The sequence below is a fragment of the Castor canadensis genome, chromosome 8, assembly GCF_047511655.1.
Source record: "Castor canadensis chromosome 8, mCasCan1.hap1v2, whole genome shotgun sequence".
Classification (NCBI taxonomy): domain Eukaryota; kingdom Metazoa; phylum Chordata; class Mammalia; order Rodentia; family Castoridae; genus Castor; species Castor canadensis.
Window position 1 is genome coordinate 16,428,650 of NC_133393.1, and position 24,917 is coordinate 16,453,566.

General features: G+C 41.7%; 1 long non-coding RNA gene across 2 annotated transcripts; it reads right to left on the minus strand.

Annotated features, from left to right (window-relative positions):
- Positions 1-354: 354 nt before the first annotated feature.
- Positions 355-20,052, minus strand: LOC141425635 (uncharacterized). Of its 2 annotated transcripts, none has more exons than XR_012450648.1 (3): positions 19,855-20,052; positions 18,855-18,951; positions 355-2,642 (listed from the first exon to the last, which is right to left on the minus strand). It is a non-coding gene; the product is annotated as an uncharacterized lncRNA (long non-coding RNA). The 2 variants fall into 2 exon arrangements; XR_012450649.1 differs by lacking the exon at positions 355-2,642 and adding an exon at positions 8,506-9,522.
- Positions 20,053-24,917: the final 4,865 nt, after the last annotated feature.

Genomic DNA, 24,917 nt, shown 5'->3' on the forward strand with positions numbered 1-24,917 from the left:
TTGGATGGATTTTAAAGTAGGAGTTAGGGTGTCTGCTTCCTGCTAGGAACATACAAAGTTGTGGGTCAGCTATCAACCCAGGCGCACTGATGTCTGGGAAGGCTGGATAAGCACTAACAATGAACTACAAACACGGACCTTTCAAAGGAAGATACACAGGAATCTTGTTGCCCTAAAGACAAAATGATGGTTCTGGAGAATCAATCTCTTCTGACCTCAGACAATGAGGCATCTCTTAGAAACTGCACAGCAGTTCTAGATTCAGATAAACCATTTTATTTTTTTAATTATTTATTCACATGTGCATACATTGTTTGGGTCATTTTCCCCCCTGCCTCCCTCCCTCACCCTCTCCCCCTCACTTCCAGGCAGAACCTGTTCTGCCCTTGTCTCTAATTTTGTTGAAGAGAAGACATAAGCACAATAAGGAAGACAAAGCATTTTTGCTAGTTGAATTAAGGATAGCTATACAGAAAGATTCTTAGCATTGCTTTCATGTACAAATGTGTTACAACCCAAGTTGATTCATCTCTAACTGATCTTTACACTGGTTCCTGATCCCCTTCTCATGTTAACCTCTGTCACTTTAAGGTTTCTGTATTAGTTCCTCTGGAGTGGGGACATCAAACACTTCCATGTTTTGGGTTTTCTACCTATTCCCGTATCTCCTGTATGTGCTCTCCCCTTGTCATGTGATCCAAGTCCAACCACATTGCTGCATTTGTCCTAGATCTAAAGTCCACACTTGAGGGAGAACATACCATTTTTGGTCTTCTTGCTAAGAATGATGTTCTCCAGTTCCATCTATTTACCTGTAAATGATAAGATTTCATTCTTCCTCATAGCTGAGTAAAATTCCATTGTGTATAGATACCACATTTTCTTTATCCATTCATCAGTAGTGGGGCATCTTGGTTTCCTTAACTTGTCTATTGTGATTAGTACTGCAATAAACATGGGTGTGCAGGTGCCTCTGGAGTAACCTGTATCACATTCTTTTGGGTATATCCCCAGGAGTGGGATTGCTGGATCATATGGCAGGTCTATGTTTAGATTTTTAAGAAGCCTCCAAATTTTTTTCCAGAGTGGTTGCACTAGCTTGCATTCCCACCAGCAGTGTATGAGGGTTCCTTTTTCCCCACATCCTTGCCAACACATGTTGGTGGTGTTTTTGATGATGGTTATTGTAACAGGGGTGAGGTGGAATCTTAGTGTGGTTTTGATTGCATTTCCTTTATGGCTAGAAATGGTGAGCATTTTTAATGTTTTTTTTTTTTTGGCCATTTGAATTCTTTTGAGAAAGTTCTGTTTAGTTCAGTTGCCCATTTCTTAATTGGTTCATTGATTTTAGGAGAGTTTAGTTTCTTAAGTTCCCTGTATATTCTGGTTATCAGTCCTTTGTCTGATGTATAGCTTGCAAATATTTTCTTCCACTCTGTGGGTGGGTCTCTTCAGTTTAGAGACTATTTCTTTTGTCGTGCGGAAGCTTTTTAATTTTATGAAGTACATTTGTCCATCCTTTGTCTTCATTGCTGAGCTGCTGGGGTTCTATTGAGGAAGTCTCTGCCTATACCTATTACTTCCAGAGTGTTTCCTGCTCCTTCCCATACTAGCATCGAAGTTTTGGGTCTGATATTAAGGTCCTTGATCCATTTTGAGTTGATGCTAATACAAAGTGATAGACATGGATCTAGTTTCAGTTTCTTGCAGATGGATAACCACTTTTCCCAGCAACAATTGTTGAAGAGGCTGTATTTTTCTCCATTGTATATTTTTAGCACCTTTGTCAAAACTGAGGTGGGTATACTTGTGTGGGTTCATATCCGGGTCCTCTATTCTGTTCCACTGGTCTTCATGTCTGTTTTTGTGCCAGTACCATGCTGTTCTTATTGCTATTGCTTTGTAATATAGTTTGAAGTCAGGTATTGTGATACTTCCAGCATTGCTCCTTTTGCTGAGTGTTGCCTTGGCTATTCTTGGTCTCTTGTGTTTCCAAATGAACTTTAGGGTAGATTTTTCAATCTCTGATGAATGTCACTGGGATTTTGGGGATTGCATTAAACAGGTAGATTGCTTTTGGTAGTATAGCCATTTTTACTGTGTTGATTCTACCAATCCATGAGCATGGGAGATCTTTCCATCTTTTGTAGTCTTCCTCAATCTCTTCTTCAGGAGTTTGTAATTCTCCTTGTAGAGGTCATTCACATCCTTTAAGTTTACTCTTAGGTATTTGATTTTTTTTGTTTTTGAGGTTATTGTGAATGGAATTGTTTCCATATATTCTTTCTCGGTTTGTTCGTTGTTGGTGTATAGAAAACTAATGATTTTTTAAGTTGATCTTGTATCCTGCTGCCTTGCTTTAGCTGTTTATGGTGTCTAACAGTTTTTGGGTAGAGGTTTTTTGGGTCTTTAAGGTATAGGATCATATCATCTGCAAATAAGGATATTTTGACAGTTTCCTTACCTATTTGTATTCCTTTTATTTCTTCTTGCCTAATTTCTCTGGCTAGGAATTCCAGTACTATATTGAATAGGATTGGGGATAGTGGGCATCCTTGTCTCATTCCTGATTTTAGAGGAAATGGTTCATGACCAAGTTGGCTTCATCCCAGGGATGCAGGGGTGGTTGAACATATGTAAATCTATAAATGTAATACAGCACATCAATAGAAGCAAAGACAAGAACCACTTGATCATCCCAATAAGCCTTTGACAAGATCCAACACCACTTCATGATAAAAGTTCTAAGAAAACTAGGAATAGAAGGAATGTACCTCAACATTGTAAAGGCTATTACAAACCTACAGCCAACATCAAACTTAATGGTGAAAAACAGGTACACCATTTTAGATTTGCCTGTCTTGAGTTGTGAATCAGGTGGCACTAATGCTAGTTTGTACTTTTTTCCTGAAGGCCAAGGAAAAGGGTTGCTGCTGCTTCAGTTGGTGCCACAGACCAAGAGATATTCAAAGGCTACATGGAAAGTCTTCAGAATATTTATGGTCTTGCCCTACAGTTCTCCATTTCCTCAGCATGAGGCATCAGAAAGCCTCCAGATACAGAGATGGGGAGGAGTAAGCACACTCTGGGGCAAATTTTGACCATGGGGGAAAGGAGCTGGAGGACAAACCAATCTCTTCCTCACCCAAGGATTGAGGTGACTTCCTTTAGCCTCTATAAAGACTTCTAGGTAGGAACTTGAGATATAGTTCAATGGTGAAGCATGTGCAAGCCTCAGGCTTTGATCTCCATCACCACAGAGAAACTTTTGGGTAGACTAAGCTATTGGCTTGTCAGGAAGCTATGGCTAGCTCAAACACTCTCTTGTATCTGTCATTCTTCTGTTTTTGGTGGGAGTTTGTTCACAACAATGTCATCAAACACTTTTTGCCTAAGGCTCTATATCCTAGGACACTTGGCTTAAAATGCTACCTTTTATTGCCAAAACTTAATTAGCACTTGACCAAGTATATAGATCTAACTTTATAGGACATAAAAAGGCAAACGAGAGAAAGGCTGAAGGCTGTTGATACAGCATAAGTTGTACAATGGAAATTTGCAGCATCTATACTCTGGAACCATTTACAGATGACCCATTTCAAGGAATTGTTAAAGAACTTAATGGATTTGGATCCTGATTCAAAAGTAGGAGTTTCAAAAGTATTAAAACCATCTGTTGAAATGAGTTGCTTATACTTGCAGATATTGGCTAACTAAAACTTTGTATGCTAAGTGTTACATTTTATAAAAGTAATTTCATAAATTACTTGGAGGTACATATTCAGATTGGATAGCATGAGATTTTACAGTATTTTAGTTAGGAATAGGATTTGAATTAAAGCTCCATGGTTGGGAATATAGAGTTCCTAAGTGCCTAAGAGACAAAAGATCCAGAATTGTGTGACCGGTTCAATAATTGGAGGAAATTGAGATCGTAAGAATGACTCAAATCTGGTTTGTGAGGGGGGAAAAAAAGCAAGCTACAATAATAATCTAAGCAGTGAGGGGACTGACATGGGTGTAATATATACCCATTAGTAGATCAATATATTTGTAGCTGTCATAGGTACACATTCCTGTATCGATGCAGCATGTAAGCTACATTCCCAAAATAAAGAGCATAGACCATCTTAACAATAAAAAAAGTCTCTTTATTCACTAATGCTGAAAATATAGTGATTGAATAAGAATGATCTATTTTCTAAAGTTTTCAACACTAGGATATGGCATATTAAAAGCACTTTTTAGGTTTTTGTTTGTTTGTTTTTTTATTATTCACATGTGCATACAAGGCTTGGTTCATTTCTCCCCCCTGCCCCCACCCCCTCCCTTACCACCCACTCCACCCCCTCCCTCTCCCTCTCCCAGGTTTTTTGATACTTAGCTAAGGGTTGTCATAATTGAGTTATATTGTAGAGATTAGCAGCTCCAAATGAAAGAACTACACCATTGGCTATTATTGTGACACTCACTGTTTCATCCACCAATCATGAAAAGTTCTTTGACTCTTCTGGAAAATTCTCATCCTGTCACTTAATTGTCACAAACTAATTTCTACATTTTGAGCCAATTAGTCTATAATCTCCTGGAATTGTTTGAAAAGGTTTTAACCTGTATAAAACTCTTCCAGATTTTAGTATGCTGAGTAGAAACTGTGTTCCAGAACAAAATCTCAACATTGGAAACCTTTCCCAAATCTGACTTTTGCCAGACTTTCTCAATAGAATGGATTTCTTCTCCAAAAAGCAGTTTTTCTTTATTGTTACTAATTTTACCATGAAGAGTCAGATTCCTCTGAGAGCATCAACATTGTTGGGTTAGCAAGTATGGAGCACTTAATTTTAAAAAGATAAAATGCATAATCTATCTCAAACCCCATTCCTCTTTTATGAGATAGTAACAAAAACTACTCATACCCCAGACTTTTGCTAGCTCTACTGCAAAATACAAGGTGTGTACTATGATTAGTCTTGTTTTTATGAAACTTCTCCCCTCAATGACATCTTTTAGCATGATGTGCAATGTTTTCAACTCCCTGGTAACTCCCTGTTTGTGAATGAGGTAGTAGGCAAATTGTACCTTGTATCTGTAAACTTACCCTGGTATCAAAAGTGGTTACGCCTACATTTTCCATGAAAGGGTCATTTCACGTTGAATATTGCTCACAAAAGTAACTTTAGGTTTTTCACTTTTGAAATGGAATCTGGCAGATACCACAATCTGAGACAAGTTCAAAACATACTTTCATCCAACTGTACAGCAACCTCCCACACCATATAATTTGTTCTAAACCCCATCTCTTTAACTCTTCAGTGTTTTCAGTGTATCTGCCAACAGTATCTGGTGATAAAGTACATTTGGTTGGTCTTTTGTTTCCAGTATATTCTAGCAATTTATATCACGGTAGGAAGAGACAATTGTTTTCCCGGTGGTGAATTGTTTTTTGTCTTTCACTTCTAAACATTTATTGCTAAGTTTAGTGAAATCTCGTGGAGTACTGGAATAAGAATTACATTCCATGGAGCCCTGACAGCATATCATATGTTTATGGATATGCTTAGTATGAATTTATCAGGATTAGGAGTGCAAAAAATATGACCAAAGCAAGACCCGATAGGGAAGGAATTTATCTGCTATTAATAGCAAACATTACCCTAATAGTCTTGATAACTTCAATTAATCTTTTGACTGATTTCTTGGGTGAAATGATTAGTTTTATAATAGCTTCAATATGGAATAAAGCTAAACTAAGGATAAAAATTGGCTTTTCAATTCTTTGGATCTCAGGTGCTTATTAGTTTCTAAAATCTTTAGTTTCACTATAGCATTCCTTACATCATGTGCCTTGTCTACTGCAAAGATTAGTTTGGTTAAAACAAAATATCATCCCTTAGTCCACTCTTGGCAACAGATCACTGCGTTGTAGAAACAGAGCTGTGCTTGAGGGATCTTGGCCAGTTCTCCAGGTTGGAGAACTCCCTCTTTCCATGTCTCATGTCTCAGGTATTCCCTGATCACCTGGTGCACAGACAAGTGAGGGTCACCTTCTAGATCCAGTGTGTTTATCAGAAGTTACCAACACTAATATCTCTACATACCTTCATGGGTTTTATTGGGGTGGACCAAGGGTATGTACACCTCAGTTTAGAGTCCACTGGTATCATAAACTTGTTAAGTGGGTTTGGGGGAAATTACTGGTAATACAACAAGGAAATTAGAAGCTGACTCCTTAACTAGATGAGAGAAACATGAATATTCTAGTAGGTTGAGAGGAAGGAATCACTAAGATGAATTGAAGGGGCAGGAGGAAAAAATGATAGAATATGCCAGGGAGAAAAAAAGGGGAAGTCTGGAATTTAGAAAGCACAAGGAAAACTGGCTCTCTACCTCAAAAGCCATGTCAAGACATACTTGATGGTAAGGGCTGGTTCCAAGTAACTTTTGAGATGGATGGGAGAATTGGAGGTCACACTTGGGCACATGTTTTGTATGTTAAAGATGAAAGTATGAATTCATGAGTCACATGGCTATTGTCATGCAAAGGGCATCATTTTTAGGCTCACAATGCTTAAAGATAGAAAGAATGAGAACATCTCACAGGGAATACATTTAATAAAATGAGGTACTCACCACATGGTGAGTTCCAAAATTATTAGTCTAGTTTCTGTTAGAATGAAAGCTGGCCTCTGTGGAAAGTGAAGCCAAATTAAAAGATGGAGTACTATTATCCAAGCATCCAACACAGCAGGGATCCACAAGGATATGTCAGCTCCCTTGAGAGTAGAGGATTGTACAGGTGTTAGTGAGGCCCCAGAGTTGCTTGAAGACTCATAGGGTATAGCCCTGTTATGACCTGAGCTGTGGGCAATGTAGCTGACATGTAGCCCTGTCACACTGGTGCTCACAGAGGTGGTAGACAGCATAGCCTGCTAATACCTATTTTGAAATCCTTTAGTGGGGTCAGTACTCTTAACCATGGGACCTGATAAGATAGTGTCACAATTCTGGAAAGGGAGAATTTACCAGGTTACTACAGGGGGAGAATAAGAGGTTATATTTTTGAGGGGAGGGAGAATATATTCCAAGTTCTTATAGAAAAACATTGTTCACATAGCAAACTAAGTGTTTGAAATTGGATCGAAGCTACATAACAATCTAATTTTCTCAGAAATCTGAGGCACAGACATGAGCTGAAAAGAGCAGTGTAGGTTTGTGGAGAGAGGTTTGTGATAGCTGTCTGTAATCAGTTAACAAAGGATGAGTTTCCTCTCAATTGCAGGATATTCACCTTGTTCTTTAAGAGGTACCTGGGTTATGAAAGTAAAAGCTATGGTTGAAATACCCAACTAGAAGAGAATAAAAGTAAGGCTCTGGAGTCCATACAGGTAAACATATACTCTAATGCCCAAACATAAGATGGTACCAAAGGAAAGGCACTTCCATTTTCCAATAAGAAGTTGCAAATATTTCCCAGATGCTAGACTGTACAAACCTGAGTTAAAGAACAGTCATGTCTACCAATTGGATTTGACATTTGCACATTTAATACCATCAAAGACATCTTTGATACATTGCTTTTATTTTCTACTCATATTTTATAAAATCTTCTATATGTAGCTTTAATATTAGCATTGTCATCACTAATGATAAGCTGAGTCACCGAAGTTTTCCAGGGCTCATGTACTCAGTCACATGACCGAGTCTGACAACAACTGTAGGAAAGTTGACCTCCCCCCCACTGCAAGTAACCAGGACCTATTGACAAGATGTAACTATCAATCTTTACCCCATTACTCTATTGATTATAGGTTTGTGTTAATACTGTAACTCTATTAGAAATGATCTTTAAAAGGCTTGTAGCAGTAGCATCTTAAACTTGATTGTGAGGTCATGTCTCTAGTAATACCGAGTTAGTGTTACTGTGAGCAAAAGAAGGCATTCACTTCATTTGTACATACTATCAAATGACCTCCAGCAGAGTCTTGAACCAGGACTGAGGTCTTTTCTAGTTAATGGGTCTTCCCCAAAGGGCATTCTGTAGTCAAAATGAGACAATTGAGGGACTGAACCAGACCAGTCATCTTTGTAAAGATGCATTCACTTGATGCCATCTTTTGAAAGATGAGTTTAGGGGAAACTGTTATCTAAACATGCCATATGTTCTTCATAACCCACAGTCCTGGCAGCAAGCTGCATGACACGTTAACTTTTAGCAAATAGTCACCAAATAGGGTCAGATGAGTCTTCTCTGCCTCCACCTCCTTTACTATCATCCTCCAAGTTCCTGGGTCTTACTCAGATTCAGGTAATCGGAAGAAAACATGAGTCAGGGAAGTTGTTTTATAATAGAGTGAAGTTTGCTGTCAGGATAGGAAAACGAGTAAGTTAAAAGGGTAAAACTGGAAACAGTAAGTTAAAGAATTGAACAGAAATTAGCTGCCTCCTTTGGGAGATGGTGAAGAGCATCAATGAAGAGAATGTATAAAATGTCTCAATGAACAAAACTTCAGTTTACTTAAATTTTATTCCGCTTTAAGAAAACATAGTACTTGTGATGACAATTGCCAGACTCTACCCATTTGAAAATACTCCACGAAGATTGGACACTGAAGGGCTTAAGGTAGGTGATACTACTAAAAACGAAGTTTCCCTACTCAACACTCAAAGACCAATGACTCAGTGTTACCAATGGGTGGTCTCAGAAGACCCTGGTCAAGGAGATCTCAGGTCCTTGGCATTCCAAACAAGCAACTGGATGGAGACACACAAATTGCAAACAACAAAGTTTTAGTGGAAGTGAAAGCAGAAAGTACACTCCAAGAGGGAAGGGGGTTGGAGCAGCCCAAGTGCTTTATTCAGGTTGTAATTTATACTAGCAAGGACAGGGAGAGAATTTGGGCAGTACTTAGGAGTGGCTTTTGTTGATTGACAGATTGCTAGGGGTACTACACATGTAAAACCACTGCCATAACTATATGCATAACTATAGCCATATTAATCAGGCTATAATTAGAGGATCTAGGGCTGTCAGTTACTTTGAGGTAAAATTTTTCCATTGTGCACATGCCCCAGTTTGGGTGAGTCCCTTGGAGATATCCTGCTCACTCAGGGTGCTGTGGTTATTCATTACTATAGCTTTTACCATAAAAAGGGTGTTTCGGGCACTTCTGAGTGGAACCAGACCACCTTTCCCCTGTGAGATCTGTGAGGCCATCTATATCCATGACCTGGTTTGGGTACTTTCCCTGAATTTCCTGCCTCAAATTCCCCTTGAGACAAAATTCAAAAAAAAGTCTTTATTGGATTGCTGAAGCATAAGAGGTCTCTTCTGTATCTGCTTCTAAGCTTGCAAGGAGCTGTGAACCCTATCAGGGAGGTTGTCTCTTTCCTCTGGGACTTGCCAAGTTACCCAGTGGCCCCTGTATACATTTGTCCAGAACCATCAACATCATTCATGAGTTCATCTGTTGGTACAGGATAGTAGCCTTGCTGCATCAGAACTTGGACTTTAATGGCCACAATCTAAGAAGAAATGAAGCAGGTTAAGCAATTTAAAATGTGTGGACCAAAGCACAATACTAACAAAATTGAAGGGAAGCCAGATGAAAATCCTATTTCCTAATGAAGACAGGAAATTGGGCGGCCAATTGCCGCCTACACCTGCCTGATTAGTTTATCAATAAGCCCTGATTTTTTTGAAGCAAGATGAACTGTATCAGGAATTCTCCCAGAAGTAGGAGTCCTAGGTTAGGGGTCCATTTGCACTGTGGGAGGGAAGTGAAAGAAGTAGGGATGTAAGACTTACTTTTAAGCTAAAACTTTTTCATCCCACTAGAAAACTGTTAGGGCTTGTATAGGCTCAAAGTGTTCTCAGGCCATGTTTGTTGAAAAGAGTCTTCCTCTGTCACATGCTTTACCCTGTTAAGATGAATAAACTATTCATTTTTTGCACATTGGCTGTGGGGGTGGCCAGGATCACTGGATAATGGATCCTTCCATGTGGGCTAGAGTTGGTCAGCTGGGGTTCCTACCTTCCAGGACTTAATCAACTCCTATTCTCCCAGTTCCATTCTGAGTTCTCCCCCTGTCACTGGGGCCAGTAGGCCCTTACTTCCTTACTGATAAATTGCTTGTTGAAATGTCACTAAATCTAGTGACATCTTTAGGAGACTGTCAGTTTCAGAATCCAGTGCTAAGTTACTGGAAAAGAATGGTCTCCCATAGAGCATTTCAAAATGTCTCAGATGGATCTTAGCCTGTGAAGTATTTCTAATTCTCAGCAGGGCAACAGGTAGAAGCTGAGTTTATTTTTCCAGAGATCTCTTGGCAAAGCTTGACCAAGTTCTGCTTGACCCTTTCCACGTTACCAGAGGACTAGAATCTCTAAGTAGAATGTAAAAGATACTTAATTCCCAAGGCCTGAGCCCCACCCCTCTGACTTGTGAAACAAAGCTGGCCCATATTGCTTTGGAGTGTCCAGGATAAGTCAAAACTAGGAATCTTTCAGAAGGGCCTTTGCCACCACAGAGGCTTTCCATCCCAGGGGGGAAGGCTTCTGTCTATCCTGCAAAAGTATGAGAAGTAGCAATTGCTGGCACACTTGGCAAAAGGCATGTGAGTGAAATCTACCTGTCAGTCCTCCAGGTAACTACCCCTTCTCAGGACTGGATCAAACAATTGGGGACTCTTGGGACAATGATTATTACAAGAGTACAAGGGACAACCTCATCAAACCTGATGAACTGTAGATTTTATTCCAGTCCCCATTATCAGCCAATTGGTTAGTACCTGGGTTGCATCTCAGCCCAAGTGTAAATTGTTATGTATAGATTTTAGCACCTTCTACAGAGCTGCTTAGGCAAGATTAACTTATTTACACACCACCAAGTTCCCTCTTTATGTCCTCTCATCAGGTGACCTATTTTTCCTCCTCAGGAACATATTTAGGATCTATCAGTTTCTGAAGAGAAGAGTGCCAGGGCAGAGACTGGTGACATCTGGAGGCTGCAGAGCTGCCTGATCTCAGTCTGCCCAGTTGCTTCCCTGCAATACTTATTAAATCCTCTTAATATTCTCCAGCAGTAGATCACTGCCACCTCCTTAGATAAGTGAACAGCCCCCATTGCTGGATAGTTTTCCTTCCCATGTTCTCTGAGGATTGCCTTCTTGAGAGAAGGCCCCACTCCTTCCATATAGCTGAATGAGCATGTAGTACCAGGAAGGCATGTTTTGAATCAGTATAAATGTTTCACTTCCAGAGGGATTTTGTAAGTCTTCTGAGGTTCTTCTTGAAGCATTAGAAGCCCTGGAAAATTGTCCCTTAGCAGGACCATGCCCAATTTTCTCATTGTCCCAGCCCAAGAGCAGAGTGGCACATCCAGGGACTATAAGAAATCTATGCATAGTGCACCTTATAACCTTTTTCCATTGACCACACACACACACACCCCCTGACACACACATACTACAATCAGTCTGAGAGGAAGACTTTCCCCCATAGGCAGGGAGATCAGAGTAAGTCACCTCTCTAATAGGGATTGGGATTGCTTACCCAAGACATCCAAAGCTACCTGAGGTTCCTCATGATCTTATGTGGGGACTGCAGAATTCACACCCATCAGTCATGTTCAGCTTTGGCCAATGCAGCCAGTCTTAGCTGACCAGGCCCTTCTGTAGGAGCAGGGACAGCTAAACATCCACTGCTCAGAATCCTCTCCTTTGTCAGAGGTTGCAATAAGGGCTGGGAGGTGGCTGTTGGTCATCTCTGGCAAAAATGTCCCAGGGCCTTGCATTTGTAACAGGTTGGCTTCTCAAGATTGTCGCTTCTTAACTGAGGATGCCTTGCATGCCTTGAGGGCATCTCTGATTATGGTAGCCATAACTTTGACCTGCCTCTTTTCCTTACTCTGTCCCTTCCTTTCCTCTTCCAAGTCGTGATTGTTCTGTTGGATGCTTCTTTTCTGGTCTAGTTGTCTTACTGCAGTCAGGACTCAGACTAGTATCTGCCTGATACCTAGGACAGACTGGGTAATGAAATATTGCCCCAAAAGGGCTTCTCCCTCTCTGGAGGAGAAATCAATACTGGTATATTCTAAAGGCTTCCTTCAGCCTGTCATAAAACGATACAGGATCTTTCTTCCTGAATAATTCCTCTAGCTGTATTATAACTAAGATTTAGCAATTCCTGATTTCATGCCCCAAAGGACTGCCTCCGTGTTAGCACTCTTTGAGTGCTAATACCCCTAAGTGTTTTAATCCCAGTTAAGTTCATTTTTAGGGACAGTATCTGCCTCAGGTTTGTGGCCCTGAGGAATCCTTGTAAAATTCTTGTCTGCTTCTCTACAGGCAGCAGTGAGAATTCTTTCCTTTTCTATGAGGGTGCAAGGGTTAGCCAATACCTACTGAATATATCTCCAGGACAGATCAAAAGCCAATGTCAGAATCTGAAGTCCATCTGAGAGTTTATCTGGATCCTCAGAATGTCTCCCTAATTTTTCTTTGCATTGTTGGGTATTAGCCATGGAAAACAGACACTTGCACCTGAATTGGGCCCTCTAGCCCCACCACCTCTTGTAGTGGGAGCAAGGCTTAAGGAGCCTCCAAGTAAGTTCCACTTAAAGTATGTGGGAGGAGCTCATGAGCAGCTAGGGTGCAGAGGGAAGACTGGTAAGGAGGCACTGGGTGTTCCCCCTGAAACACAGGTGTCACTTCCTGTCGCAGGGAATCGAGGACATTCACATCCTCATTATTTGGTTTCCCCATTTGGGTACTGTGTGTCCCCCTACAAACGAAAGAATCTTGATATAAGGTCATAAAGTCTTAGACATATAGAACCTCAGACCATTTTCCCTGTCTCTCATAAAACAAGTCAAACTGTAGGATGGTATACTTTAAGCTCCCATGCCCATGCCACTTTTCTTGGCTACCAGTTGGTATTGGCTCCAGGATATGTTACAGAAGAAGTGCTTCCTTTTCAGGTTAGTGAAGTCAATAATTCCAATGTATATACAGATACACTTGAGAGGAAACTACATTGGGATGGAGGTGGCTCCCCCTACTTTGGCCTGTGAAAAGAGAAGGGAAGAGGGGAAAGACAGGATTTCATGAAGGTAGTGGGAATTCTAAGAATTCTCAGGGTATCCCCTAGGGGTCCAAGGACTTCTGGGGTCTGGAGGACTTGCTCCAATTTAACCTGGCTATGGCCAGGCATCTCTGGCTCTGGATGAGCACCAAAGCCACTTGCTCTTTTGGCTTTTTCAAAGAGCCATGTCAAACCCTTATTTGAGGGATCCTGGGGTAAAGAGCTCAGCTGTGTGCATCTACCGAATTATAATTTTCCCTAGTCCAAGTTTCCTGGTGAAATAAGGTCAGAAATGTGTCAAATGACAAAAGCAAATAAAGGAGGAGTTGGGTCCTGATGGACTTCTCCTGAGAAAATAGACTGAGGAACTAGAAAGACCTCAGAGTACTTCCCTGCACCTAAGGAGATGAACAATGAGTCAGAGCCAACTTCCCAGGGCAGCCATGAGACGGTTGCAATCAACAGGATTAAGGGACTGACAAAAATGGCAACTCATCCCATGGGATGTGGTATGCCATATTGAAAAGAAAGGTAAAAGGGGCCCAAAGACTTGACATTTTCAGGATTGAAAGCAAAGAAATAGAAATGGCATTTTGCATAGTGGGCTTATCTCCTGGCTGGCTCACCAAGATGTTACTGGAATATAATCTCAGAAGATCCTAGCTAAGAAGACCTTGAGTCCTTGGCATCCCAGAGAACTGGATGGAAACAAATAGACTGCAAAGCAGCCGCAAAGATTTAGTGACAGTTTGCAGTATACCCCATAAGGGGTGAGCATTAAAATGGGCTCTGAGTGAGGTGGCTCAAGAGCCCCAATACCTTGGTTCAGGTGGGAATTTATACACTAGCAAGGGGTGGGGGCGGATTTTGGTGACACTTAATATTGGCTTTGGTAATTGACAGCTTGCCAAGGATATTACACATGTGAATTCAGTTATTATATGCATGAAATCAGTCCATATTCCTTAGGCTATAATTAGAGCATTTAGGGCTATAGTTTACTTTGGGGAAAGATTTTTCTCTTGTGTGCATGTCCCAATTTGTGCAAATCTCTTGTCACTCATCCTGCTCATTCAGGATGCTGTGGTTAATCACTACTGTAGCTTCTACCACAAAAGGCGCATTTTAGGTGTTTCTGGGTGGAGTTGTATAACCTGTTCCCTATGACATGATCTGCTATGAGGCCACCTCTTCATGACCTGGTTTGGATAATTTCCTGACTCATCAGGATATGTTATTGGAGCAGGGAGAAAATTAGCTGGAAACCAGCAAACCAAAGAATAATGGGAAGCTATTGCCAACAAAGACCATCTTCACTCTGCCTAAGGTTTTAAGCTTTTACCCATGTAAGTGGGAAAAAAATCAAGGAGTAGATTAGGAAAGAACTGGAGACTTTTAGAGCCACTTCTAAGGTCTGGAACAGGAAAGAACATTGTGAAACCTAATGGCAGATTAACATTAATCATAAACATGTTAAGACATCAAGATTAAGATATTTAATATCTAAGTTTTTGAACGGGGAGGAGATTAGGCAAATTTTCAATCTTCTATTACTGTGTTCAGATAGACATATTGATCATTTAAATGTTTCTATGTAGAGGTGAATAAAAATTGCCCAAACATGAAGGTAGATTGCTCAGTTGTGACCTCTAACTTGATGCTTTTTAAAGTCAACTGAAAACAACTGAAGTTAGAGGGCTGTAGGTTTTTCCCTTAATTACAATATTATCAAGCACATATAAAATTCTTCTTCCTAGAATGACAAAGGATTTTTTTGTATGCTAAGATGATGATTAGTGGCTCCTAGATAGCTGCAGGATGGGCACTGGTAACTGAAAAGAAGGCATGATTAGAAGGTCAAGCTTTTAGCTCCACCTTCAACTTCAGGAGAGGCTAAAGTAGATCACCAATGGCCAGTGAAATCCTCAATCATGCCTATATAACCAAGAGAAAGCTCAAAAGGACAGTTTCAGAGAGCTTTCAGATGGCTGAACATGCAAGTATGCCTGGGGTGGCACACCCAGACAGGCTAGAGTTGTAGGAAGAAGCATAGTTTCTTAAAGAAAATGTTGCCAGTCTTTCATCATTGAATATTGTTGATGCCAACAACTCTGCTTTAAAGGAGTTTATTCTGAGCCAAATGAGTGGCCATGGACTAGAATAGATTCAAGTTACTCCAAATTGTGTTCCAATGTGAAACAGGTTATAGGAACTCTTATAGCTAAGGAACAGACTATGAATCAATACACTCAATATACATTGGTGGAGCATTAGGTAGATAGGCAAAGTAGGGAAATATTTTCTGTAGGTTTCAGATGTTATAGCATTTTGTAGCTTTAGCATGATGTAGGCTAGTGGTCTGTTAGGCGTAAGTACATTCTAGGTCTGTGAGAAAGGTCAGATGTGAAGGTTGAAGGTGCCACTTTTCTAAAGGGCCTAAGATAATTAGGGCTCTAGGCATGCAGTATTCTGTCTTTCCGTAGTTTCTATTCATCTGGTCAAATCATGAGTAGTATCTTTAATACAGATGTAGCTTCAGAACATCAGTTCCACAGGACGATAGCTGTGAGGTTTGTATGTGATGGTCAGCATGACTGGACTGAGAATTGCTTAGATCAGTAAAACATACCTGGGTATATCTGTGAGGGTGATTGGAGATTAACTATAGAGGGAAGATGTACCCTGAATATATATGCTACCATTGCATAGGCTTGGAGACCAGGTGGAAGGAAAGGGACAAAAGGAGAAAGCCAGCTGGTATAGGCATTCTCTCTCTGCTTTCTGGCTGCCATGATGTGAGCTGCTTTGCTCAACCATGCCCACCCTGTCTTCACAGACTGAACCCTCTGAAACTGAATCTAAGTTGTAAATTGTTAGGTATTCTGTCACAGTGGTGAAAATTAATAGTATAGGACCTTTATGTGGAGTTAGTTTCCTATTCCCTGTTATCATTTGGTGACAAATAATTGTTCCTCATATCTTAAATCTTTCTGTTAAATCAGTTGTACTCACTTCTTAGTTATTTCAGTCTTTTCCTTAGTGAAAGTTTTTTTTTTTCTCTTCAAAGAACCAACTCTTTTCTCTGTTCTAATCTTTTTCTTCTAGCTTTAGGTTTAAATTTTACTTTTTATAATTAAACTGAAGTTAGGTTGATTTGAGCTCTTAATATTTGTGCATATTTCCATTAACACTGCTTTTATTACATTGCATAAGTTTTGGTATATTGTCTGTTCATTTGTCTCAATACTAACTTATGATTTTTTTCCTTTGATAAAGAATGTGTTTTCTCATTTCCAGTTATCCTGATAACTTAGTTTTGTGATCAGAAAAGATGTGTACAGCTTATTCTTTAAAACTTAAGGCTTTCTTAGTACGTGGCCTGTCCTGGAATGTTCCACATGCACTTGAGAAATGTGATGTTGCTGTGGTTCCATGGGGTGTCCTACGTGGCACGACTGGTCTGCAGTGCTGGTCAAGTCTTACTTCCTTATTGGTCTTCTGTCTACCCATCATTGAAATTTCCTACTGTTGTAGAGATGTCAATTTACTTACTTTCTCAATATTTGCCTCATTTTCAGGAGCTCGAAAGTTTGGACACGTGTATTTATAATCATAGACACTTGCTTTTAAATGCCTCTTCCCTAAGAATCTCACTTCTGCTTCTTTGAGCTTTGTTATACTATGTTCCTATGCTCATAATTTCTTGTTCCCTGGAACTCATACATGGCAGCCTCCTGCATCTGTTATGATATAGCACTGCTTTCAGTGGCCTCCAACCTGATATTCAAAATAGGCTGTCATTCTCATCAGTGCTCACAGTAAAGTGAGGTAAGCCAATCCTTCCAGGTTTCCCATTTTATGACCTAGAACTCTACAAGCAAGCAAGTTCTCCTCTCTTTTATTTTCCAAAGGAGGAGCCAGGAATTAGAGAGCTTCCTTCTAACTACCTACAGATATGATAGGGCAAGGGTGAACAAAAATCCTGGGTAACTTCCTACCCTTCTAAGAGTGGCTTTTTTTCAGGAGGGAGGGTGAGGGGGGAGGATAGGTGTTCACTTGGTTGCTGCATTTTATTACCTGGTTTCTAGAGTTCTTATAAAGATACTTTGATCTGTGTGTGCATATACATGTTATATGTATATGTAGGAATTTCATGTATATATGTATATAGTGCCATTCTATAGGGACTGAAAAACTGGTGCTTCCTCTTCTGCCATTTCATTGTCACTCCCTCAGGGCCTTCTTACCATTTCTGTACATTTCCCCTTGGCTCTGTACTTTTGCCTCAAACAGCCTGCATATGAACCTCTTTGGAGGGCTGCCCTTATTCTTGGAATATCTTTACTTACAGGAATAGACAGGAAGAATGGCCTAAGGAGTTTCTCTTGAGTCAGCCCTTGGTCAATGGGTAAAGCAAAGTAGCTCGATACCCATCGAACTTGAGGCATAACTTTACCCACAGTTCCATGTGGGGTCAGGCAGCAGTTACCCTCTGTAGGACTTGCGTGAATCATACCTGTCTATCTGCATTTTTGTTTTGCTTCCCCAAACTCCCTTTCTGGTTTCTCCTGGAGACCTTTCTTTAATAAACCACATGTACACATCCTGTCCTCATCTCAAGTTCTGTTCCTAAGCAATGTAAGCTAAGATCCATTGCATTTCTGTATACAAATAGCAGCTTTTAGTTTCTCAAGACTTAAAAACAAACATGGTAACTTATTATACATGAAACTCCTCATATCACAGTAGAAAACAAAATTTTCCTAAACACTAGTCAGAGTTGCAGAAGATCTTGGATATTGCATCGGAATGTAGAGTACAGGAGACCCAGAGAAGAAAAAAGTTCCTCAGTTTCTTAATGCACTTAATGGACTTAACACTCTTCAGTTACATACCAAGTAAGTACTTCCCCCACCGCCACTGGTGTTTATAACTTAAAAGTTAAGCAGAGAAAACTCTGACTTCAGCCCAGTTTCAGCAAAGCTTTGGCCAGCTTGGTGGGAAGCCCTAAAGCTTGTAGTATAAGGGAACACTTTAAAGGTGAAGGCTGAGACAAAGGCGCAAGTAATGGTAAAGTACCAGGGAAATAGCCACAGCGGAGAGCTGTTAACCTGCCAAGACCTGGAGGGCTGTAAGGAGGAAGTGGCTACTGGACACCAACACAAGCAGTAGTCATTGGAGAGAACACCCAGAAAGCACTGTGGATTTTGGTAGAAAATGCAACCATTGCTAAAGAAGAGCTGTTGGGACTGGATTGGGGTCATTTCTCCCATCCCCTGACTTCCTGAGTACCTCCCATTGGCTGAAGTCCACTAAAATCACAAGAGAACGTAGGGAGGACACAGTTGCACTATCAAGATCCCCTTCAAGGACAGGCTTGCTACCCAGGTCGCATCTAATCCAAAGTCACATCTAACTTATCAGTGACTAGAGGCAAGGCCGTAAAGGCCCAGCTGTGGTCTCCCTCACACCGGGCACTGAGATGGACAGCTCCTACTTAAGAGCTTCCCACCAAGCTGGCTGAAACTCTGCTGGGCCTGTATTGCAGTCAGATCACTTGTCTGATTAATTCTGCTTCCTCACTTTCCCTTTACAGGTCTTGGTCCCTAACAAGCATCTTCATTCTGAACCATCATAGTGACTACATCCAAAGAAGTCAACCTATAACAGCAAGAGAGGTGGGTGATATAATCCACACACATCAGCCTCCTGAGTGCAGCAAGACAAAATGGCTCAGATGAGCAAACAGAATAACCAACAAATCTGCACTTACCTCCACTTCCATGCGCTCCACTGCCCTACTTCTATGTTGTAAGGGGAGGGATGATTTGAACCAGAGGGCCTGGACCATTTGGAACACCTGCAGGAATCTGAGAAACTGTGATAAGGTGTATATATATGCATCACACTCTACATAGGATTTGTCTGCACATGCTTGTCACTGTGCCTCCAGTGGCCTGTGTGTGTCAGCCCTGTGTGAGACTCTCCCCAAGTGCTGTCAAGGGAAACTCCACACTGGTGCTAACTGATGCAGCTCTAAGTGAAATGATTAAACAGTTCAGTGACGGGAGCATCTTCCCAGGGAGAAAAGCCACAGGCACCTCCTAAGGACATGCCTGAGTGAATCAGAATGGGGTTCTAGTAAAGGCAGCTGGCTGACAGCTCAGAGGGTTTAAGCACACCTTGTCCCAGGGAAATGGTGGGACAGTCCCCTACACATCAAAGGGGGCTAAGCTCAGAGGGGTATTAGGGAGCCCCATGTACCTCAGGCCAGATCTGGGGAACCATTGGATGGATGCAGGCCTGAAGTACCCAGTCATCATCGCAATGTCATTTTTTTGAGTCCCCTCTGGCCCTCCTGTGAAATTTTACATTTCATCCAAATTTTCTTACATGCAAAAGCTGAGACTATAACTCTGTTCCATATGTCAAGTTTCTTTCTGTCAAAGGAGAATGCTAAGACAGGGTTTGGAGAAGAGGGTGTTTAAATAACACCTATGAAAAGCAGTTGGGTAGGACAGAACCATGAAGTAAAATTATAATACAGACTCTAAGAAACCTTGGCCAGCCCCTGTGGGGAGCTCTGGAAGCCACTCCAGGCCATCAGTATTGGGTACCTATACTCCCACCTCCTGTCACTGAGTGGACTGTCCCAGGAAGGTATGGTTTCAAGCCCAACCTTGATAGGATCTGGGTAGCAAATCTCTAAACACTCCAGTCTAAAACACTCCAGCTGTGGTTCTGCTGGCCTGAAGAATGGGACTGCTCCTTACCAAATGTGTGCAGATTATAGAAGGGGAGGAAGAAAGCTCCTGAATCCCTGATGAGGGAGCATGAGGAGGTGGGCCTTCTGTTTCCACATGAGATGAGGTCCCCTGATGGATCACGTTATTTCCTTCTAATCATAGCTTCTGTGTTGAAGTATGGCTTGAACCTTCTTAAAAGATTGGCTGAACTCACAGCTTCTTTGTATGTCCTACGCCCTCTCTTTTTTCCTACCCTGCTCCATGCCTGAAATAGCCAGACTCATTGAGAGTGGGTCAGAGACCTTGTGAGTTGTCCTTAGGCTATAGTGATTATAGGCCAGTAAATGCATTAAGGAACTAGATAACTAGGTAAACACCAATAATTGAGGTTTAGCAAAGCTGTGCCTTTGCCTAAAGGGGGAGTGCTTTCCTATTATTTTTTCTGATCACCTGTATGGTAGCTCTGCAGTTTAGTTCTGCTAGTGGAGGAGCTGGGTTGTACTGGCTACCTCCTTCATCCTGAGACCTTCTGACCAAGCTCTTCCCGTGGGTATGTGCTTTTGCTTGCTTATGGGTGTCAAGAACAGAAGGATCCATACTCCCATTGCCACTGGCCCAGAGGTCATCCTGAGCTCCGAAGCAGCTGCAGTCCCCTCCGGATTCTCATGGGCACACCTCACTTTCCCATCTGTAGCCACTTACTTACTGCTGTACTGTGGCAGAAATAGATACAAGGGCCATTTTTTTCTGTCCCTCACCCTGACTCAATTGCTGCCACTTGACTTCCCTGTCACTTGTCTACTTGAGGTAGACAGTCTGAGCAGACGAGGCTAGCATCACCTACATCTGCCTTGCTGTGGCTGGCAGGAAATTTTAAGTGTGCCTGGGTGACTAGTTCTCCCCAGTTGTTCCTCAGGACTGAGCCAGAATTGTCATGGTTCTACCTGCCTGTGACCTGGACATTGTTGAGCTCCTATCCCTGAGATCCACTTTCCTGAAACCTGCAGTGGGCTATACCATATGCCACCTCTTGGAGTGGTATCTCCAAGAGGTTCTCCAGGGTTCTCCCCCAACCCTGGCCCTTTAGATAGCCTAAAACACCAATTCACAGACTAAGAGGCAGGTGCTGACAATCACTAAGGCTGGTCCTGTCTGTCGGTGTGACCAAGCCCCAAGTCCCCCACTTCAGTCACAAGAGGGAGTTGACACCAAGGCCAGCATGGTTTAGCCGCTGCCTCTGCTATGGCCAGCCCATTTTTCTCTAAATGGAGCCCCAACAGCAAACAGGAAACTTAGTCAAACTTGGACCAAAGAAGGCTGATATCCATAGCTTATTTCAAAGCTTGTGAAAGGATGGGGAACTGTCTTAGTCTACTTAGGCTGCTGTAACAAAATACCATAAATTGAGTCTCATAAACTTCAGACGTTTTTGTAGTTCTAAAAGTTAAAGGGCTGGCATACTCAGTGCACAGTGAGGGCCAATTTGCTGGTTCATAAATAACATCTTGATGTATTTGTTGTGGGAACGACGAGGGAAACAAAGTCACAAGACCACTTTTATAGGAAGGAGGGAGGTTATTGTGCTAGTGGACTCAAGGGAGATAACTTCTCAAAGCCCTGAGCCCTGATCTGTGTCAGGGGCTTGGTTAAATACTTAGAAAGTTTGCCTCTTATTCCCCCTTACTCTCCTCCCCCTTATAGTATGCAGTCAGATACAGGAAATATTGCAGAGCTAGCAGAAAGCTGCTTGTAGACTCAAACTGGGGAAACAAAGGTAAATTCCAGACACAGTAAACCCCAGGAAAATGGCCAAGCTGGCCCCAACATTCCCCCCTTTGATGCTTTGATATTTCATTTGTCAAAATGAGTCATCTTTTTCTTTTTTAGGGATGGGATTTACTCTTTGGTAACCTTGTAATAGATATAATTGTGTGGCCGTTTTTCGTTTCACTATGGCTTTTATCAGGTTCAATATGGACCACATGACCAGTGGCAGCAAGCATGAGAATATGAGACAGTCTAATAGCATAATTAATACAGCCCCTAATATGGTTTAAATCCTCCTATGGTAGAGAAACATCCTCTAAGCAAATCATTAGGATTTTATTCTTTTCAAGCCTGAACTAGGGCATGAGTAATCTTTTTTTATTATCTTTCTTGTATAATGTCACTTTTAATCTGAGTAGTATGTAAGCACAACTCACAGGGCAAGGGGTTCAGGTTTGCAAAAGGAACCCAGAATAGAAGCAGCTAAAAACAATACCACCTCCTGTTAGCAGAAGGAAAAAATGAAAACTGCCAGAGAACGCCTTTTGATCTGGCTTCATCCCACTGGGGCAGTTACTGCTATTCCTATTGACCAAAGCAAAGTTACAATACCAAGAATAGAGACAGGCAAGGGATGGCAGAACTTAAGCTTATCAAACAATAGTCCATTAATTGTCTGTTTAGTTGATTCCTCAAGCTTCTGCCAGGCGTTGACTAGTCATCTTCTGGTTTGTGACTAGGGCAAGGCTGAAGAACCCCTCCTCAGGATTAATTTGAGTGAGTTGCTGGAGTCCAGTTGTCTCTTCATTTGGGAGTTGCTTTCTTTACTCGGGTGTGATGGATCCATAGGGTGATTTTCTGTCACCTTGATTGCCATGGGAGTAGTCAAGTTCACAAAATAGGGTCCCCTCCACCGAGGGTGGAGATTTCACTCCTTTATCTAAACCTAGTCCCCTGGCTTAAAGCAATGCACATCCATTGTTGAGCTGTTAGGGGTTTTTTCTCGAACATGGCGGTGTAGATCATTGAGCACTTCTCCCAAACTGCATCTGTTGGATCAAGGTTAGATCTTTTATTCTTTTTTAATCTCTCCAATACCTTTTACTAGTGGGAGTGGCCTTCCAAAGAGAATCTCATAGGGTGAGAACACAGTTTGGTGGGGTTGCACCTGATCCTAAGTAAAGCTAATGGCAAGATCTGTTCCCAAGTTAGGTGAGTCTCCTGACAGGGTTTACTCATCTGAGTTTTTAGTGTCTGATTTATCCTCTCAACCGTGCCTGAACTCTGAGGTCAGTATGTTGTGTGAAGGTTTTAGGTTATTTTTAGTTCCTTTGTCAGTTTAACAACTTTCGCCACAAAAGCTGGTCCATTGATGATCCAATGGAGATAGGGATTCCATACCTGGGAATTATTTTCTTTAACAAAGGCACAGACAACTTTTTGGGCCTTCTCTGTTCAGGTAGGGAAAGCCTCTAAAAAAGCTGCTTGTCCTTTTCTTCTAAAGTAATCAGTCTATACATATATCTTTATATAGCCTCAGGTACATCAAGAGTGGTAAAGGCACATTTGGCATCTGAATATATTAACAGTACTTTTAGCTGCCAGTTGTAGGGTGCATGGCAGCACAATGAGCTTTGCCTTTTGTGCCGACATGCTCGGAGTCAGTGCCTGAGCTTTTAAGACTGAGTCCAAACTCACTACTGTATAGCTGGCATATCTTGTTTCCTCTTTGAGGAAACTGTTCCCATCTGTGAAAAATTTGTGGTCTAGCTGAGCTAGGGGTTAGTCACAGTGTTCAGGGTGGCTTGAGAAGACCTCGTTAACCACCTCAACACCATTATGGTCTGGAGGCCCTGCAGCCAATGGGAGGAGGGTTGCCAGGTTTAAAGTCGAGACAACTTCCAACTTTACTTGAGGATTTTTACAAAGCACACTCTGGTATCTGACCATCCTGGCATTTGTCAACAAATATTGTCTTTTTATATTCCATTAAAGTCACAACAGAATGTGGGACCCGGACAGTTATTTCCCCTTTTAGCATTAGCTTTTTTCTCTCTGATACTAGCAAGGCGGTGGCTGCGAGAGCTTGCAGGCAGGGAGGCCATCCTTTTGCCACTGTGAATCCAATTGCTTGGAAGGATAAGCCATGGCTGATGCCATGATCCCAGGTATTGGGTCAGTACTCCAGTTACCATGCTGCTTCTCTTATGCACTTAGAGAAAGAAAGGCTTCTTCACATCTGGGAGTCCCAGGGCAGGGGCACTGACTAATGCCTCCTTGATGGCATAGAAAGCCTATTGTTTAGACTTCAAGGTTAGGGGCTCCCTTTTGTCCCCCTTTGTGGCTTTATGCAAAGACTTTGCTAGTAATGAGAAATTAGGTATCCAAATCCAGCAGTACCCAGCTGCTCCTAAAAACTCACACATGGATCTGTCTTCTTGTGGTCAAAGTCAGGATCAAGCAGACAGCTTGTTTTCATTCTGCACTGAGGCTCCACTGGCCTTGGGATATGTGGCATCTCAAGTATTTAACCTGGTCCTGGCAGGTGTGCGCCTTCTTCCAGGATGCTTTGTACCCAGCCTCCCGTAGGAGATGAAGTAAAAGTTCTGTCCCTTTTAAGACAGTCCCGGCAGTTAGTTGCTATGAGGAGGTCATCTACATATTCCAAAGGGTGCAGCAAGTTTCCTCTGTTGGGTATGCTTGCAAATCAGATGCTATGGAAATTTTAAAGATAGTTGGAGTTTTGAAGCCCTGAGGGAGACGGGTCCAGGTTAATTGCTGTTCCCCCCTGATTGGGGATCCTCCCATTGGAAAACAAAAATCGGTTGGCCAACTGGATGCAGAAGAATGCCTCTTTTAAGTCCAAACATGAGAAGCATGTTGCTTCTGCTGGTATCAGGGCCAATAAAGTGTACTGGGTGCAAAGTCACTGTTGCTTGATTGACTGCTCAGAGATCATGCACTGGGCAGTAATCATTGGTGCCTGGATTCTGGACTGGCAGTAAAGGGATATCCCAGGCAGATTGGCAAGGTCTCCAGATTTCATAGTTTAAAAGCCTCTTTTTTTTTTTCTTCTAACAGTCCCAGTAGTTATTGTTTAGTCATGAGAATCTTATAACTGTCCTCAATTTACTTCTTAGGCCAGAGAAGAGGATGAGCTGTCAATGACTGCCATATGTCTATGTAAGGGAACTGGTCAGGGTGACCTGGCAACCCTGTCACTACCTGATAAGCCCTACAAATGGTTTCTTGATCTAGAGATCCCTCAGAAGGCCATTCCACTTGACATTCCAATCTGATAAAATTTTTAAAGATCTTGGGGT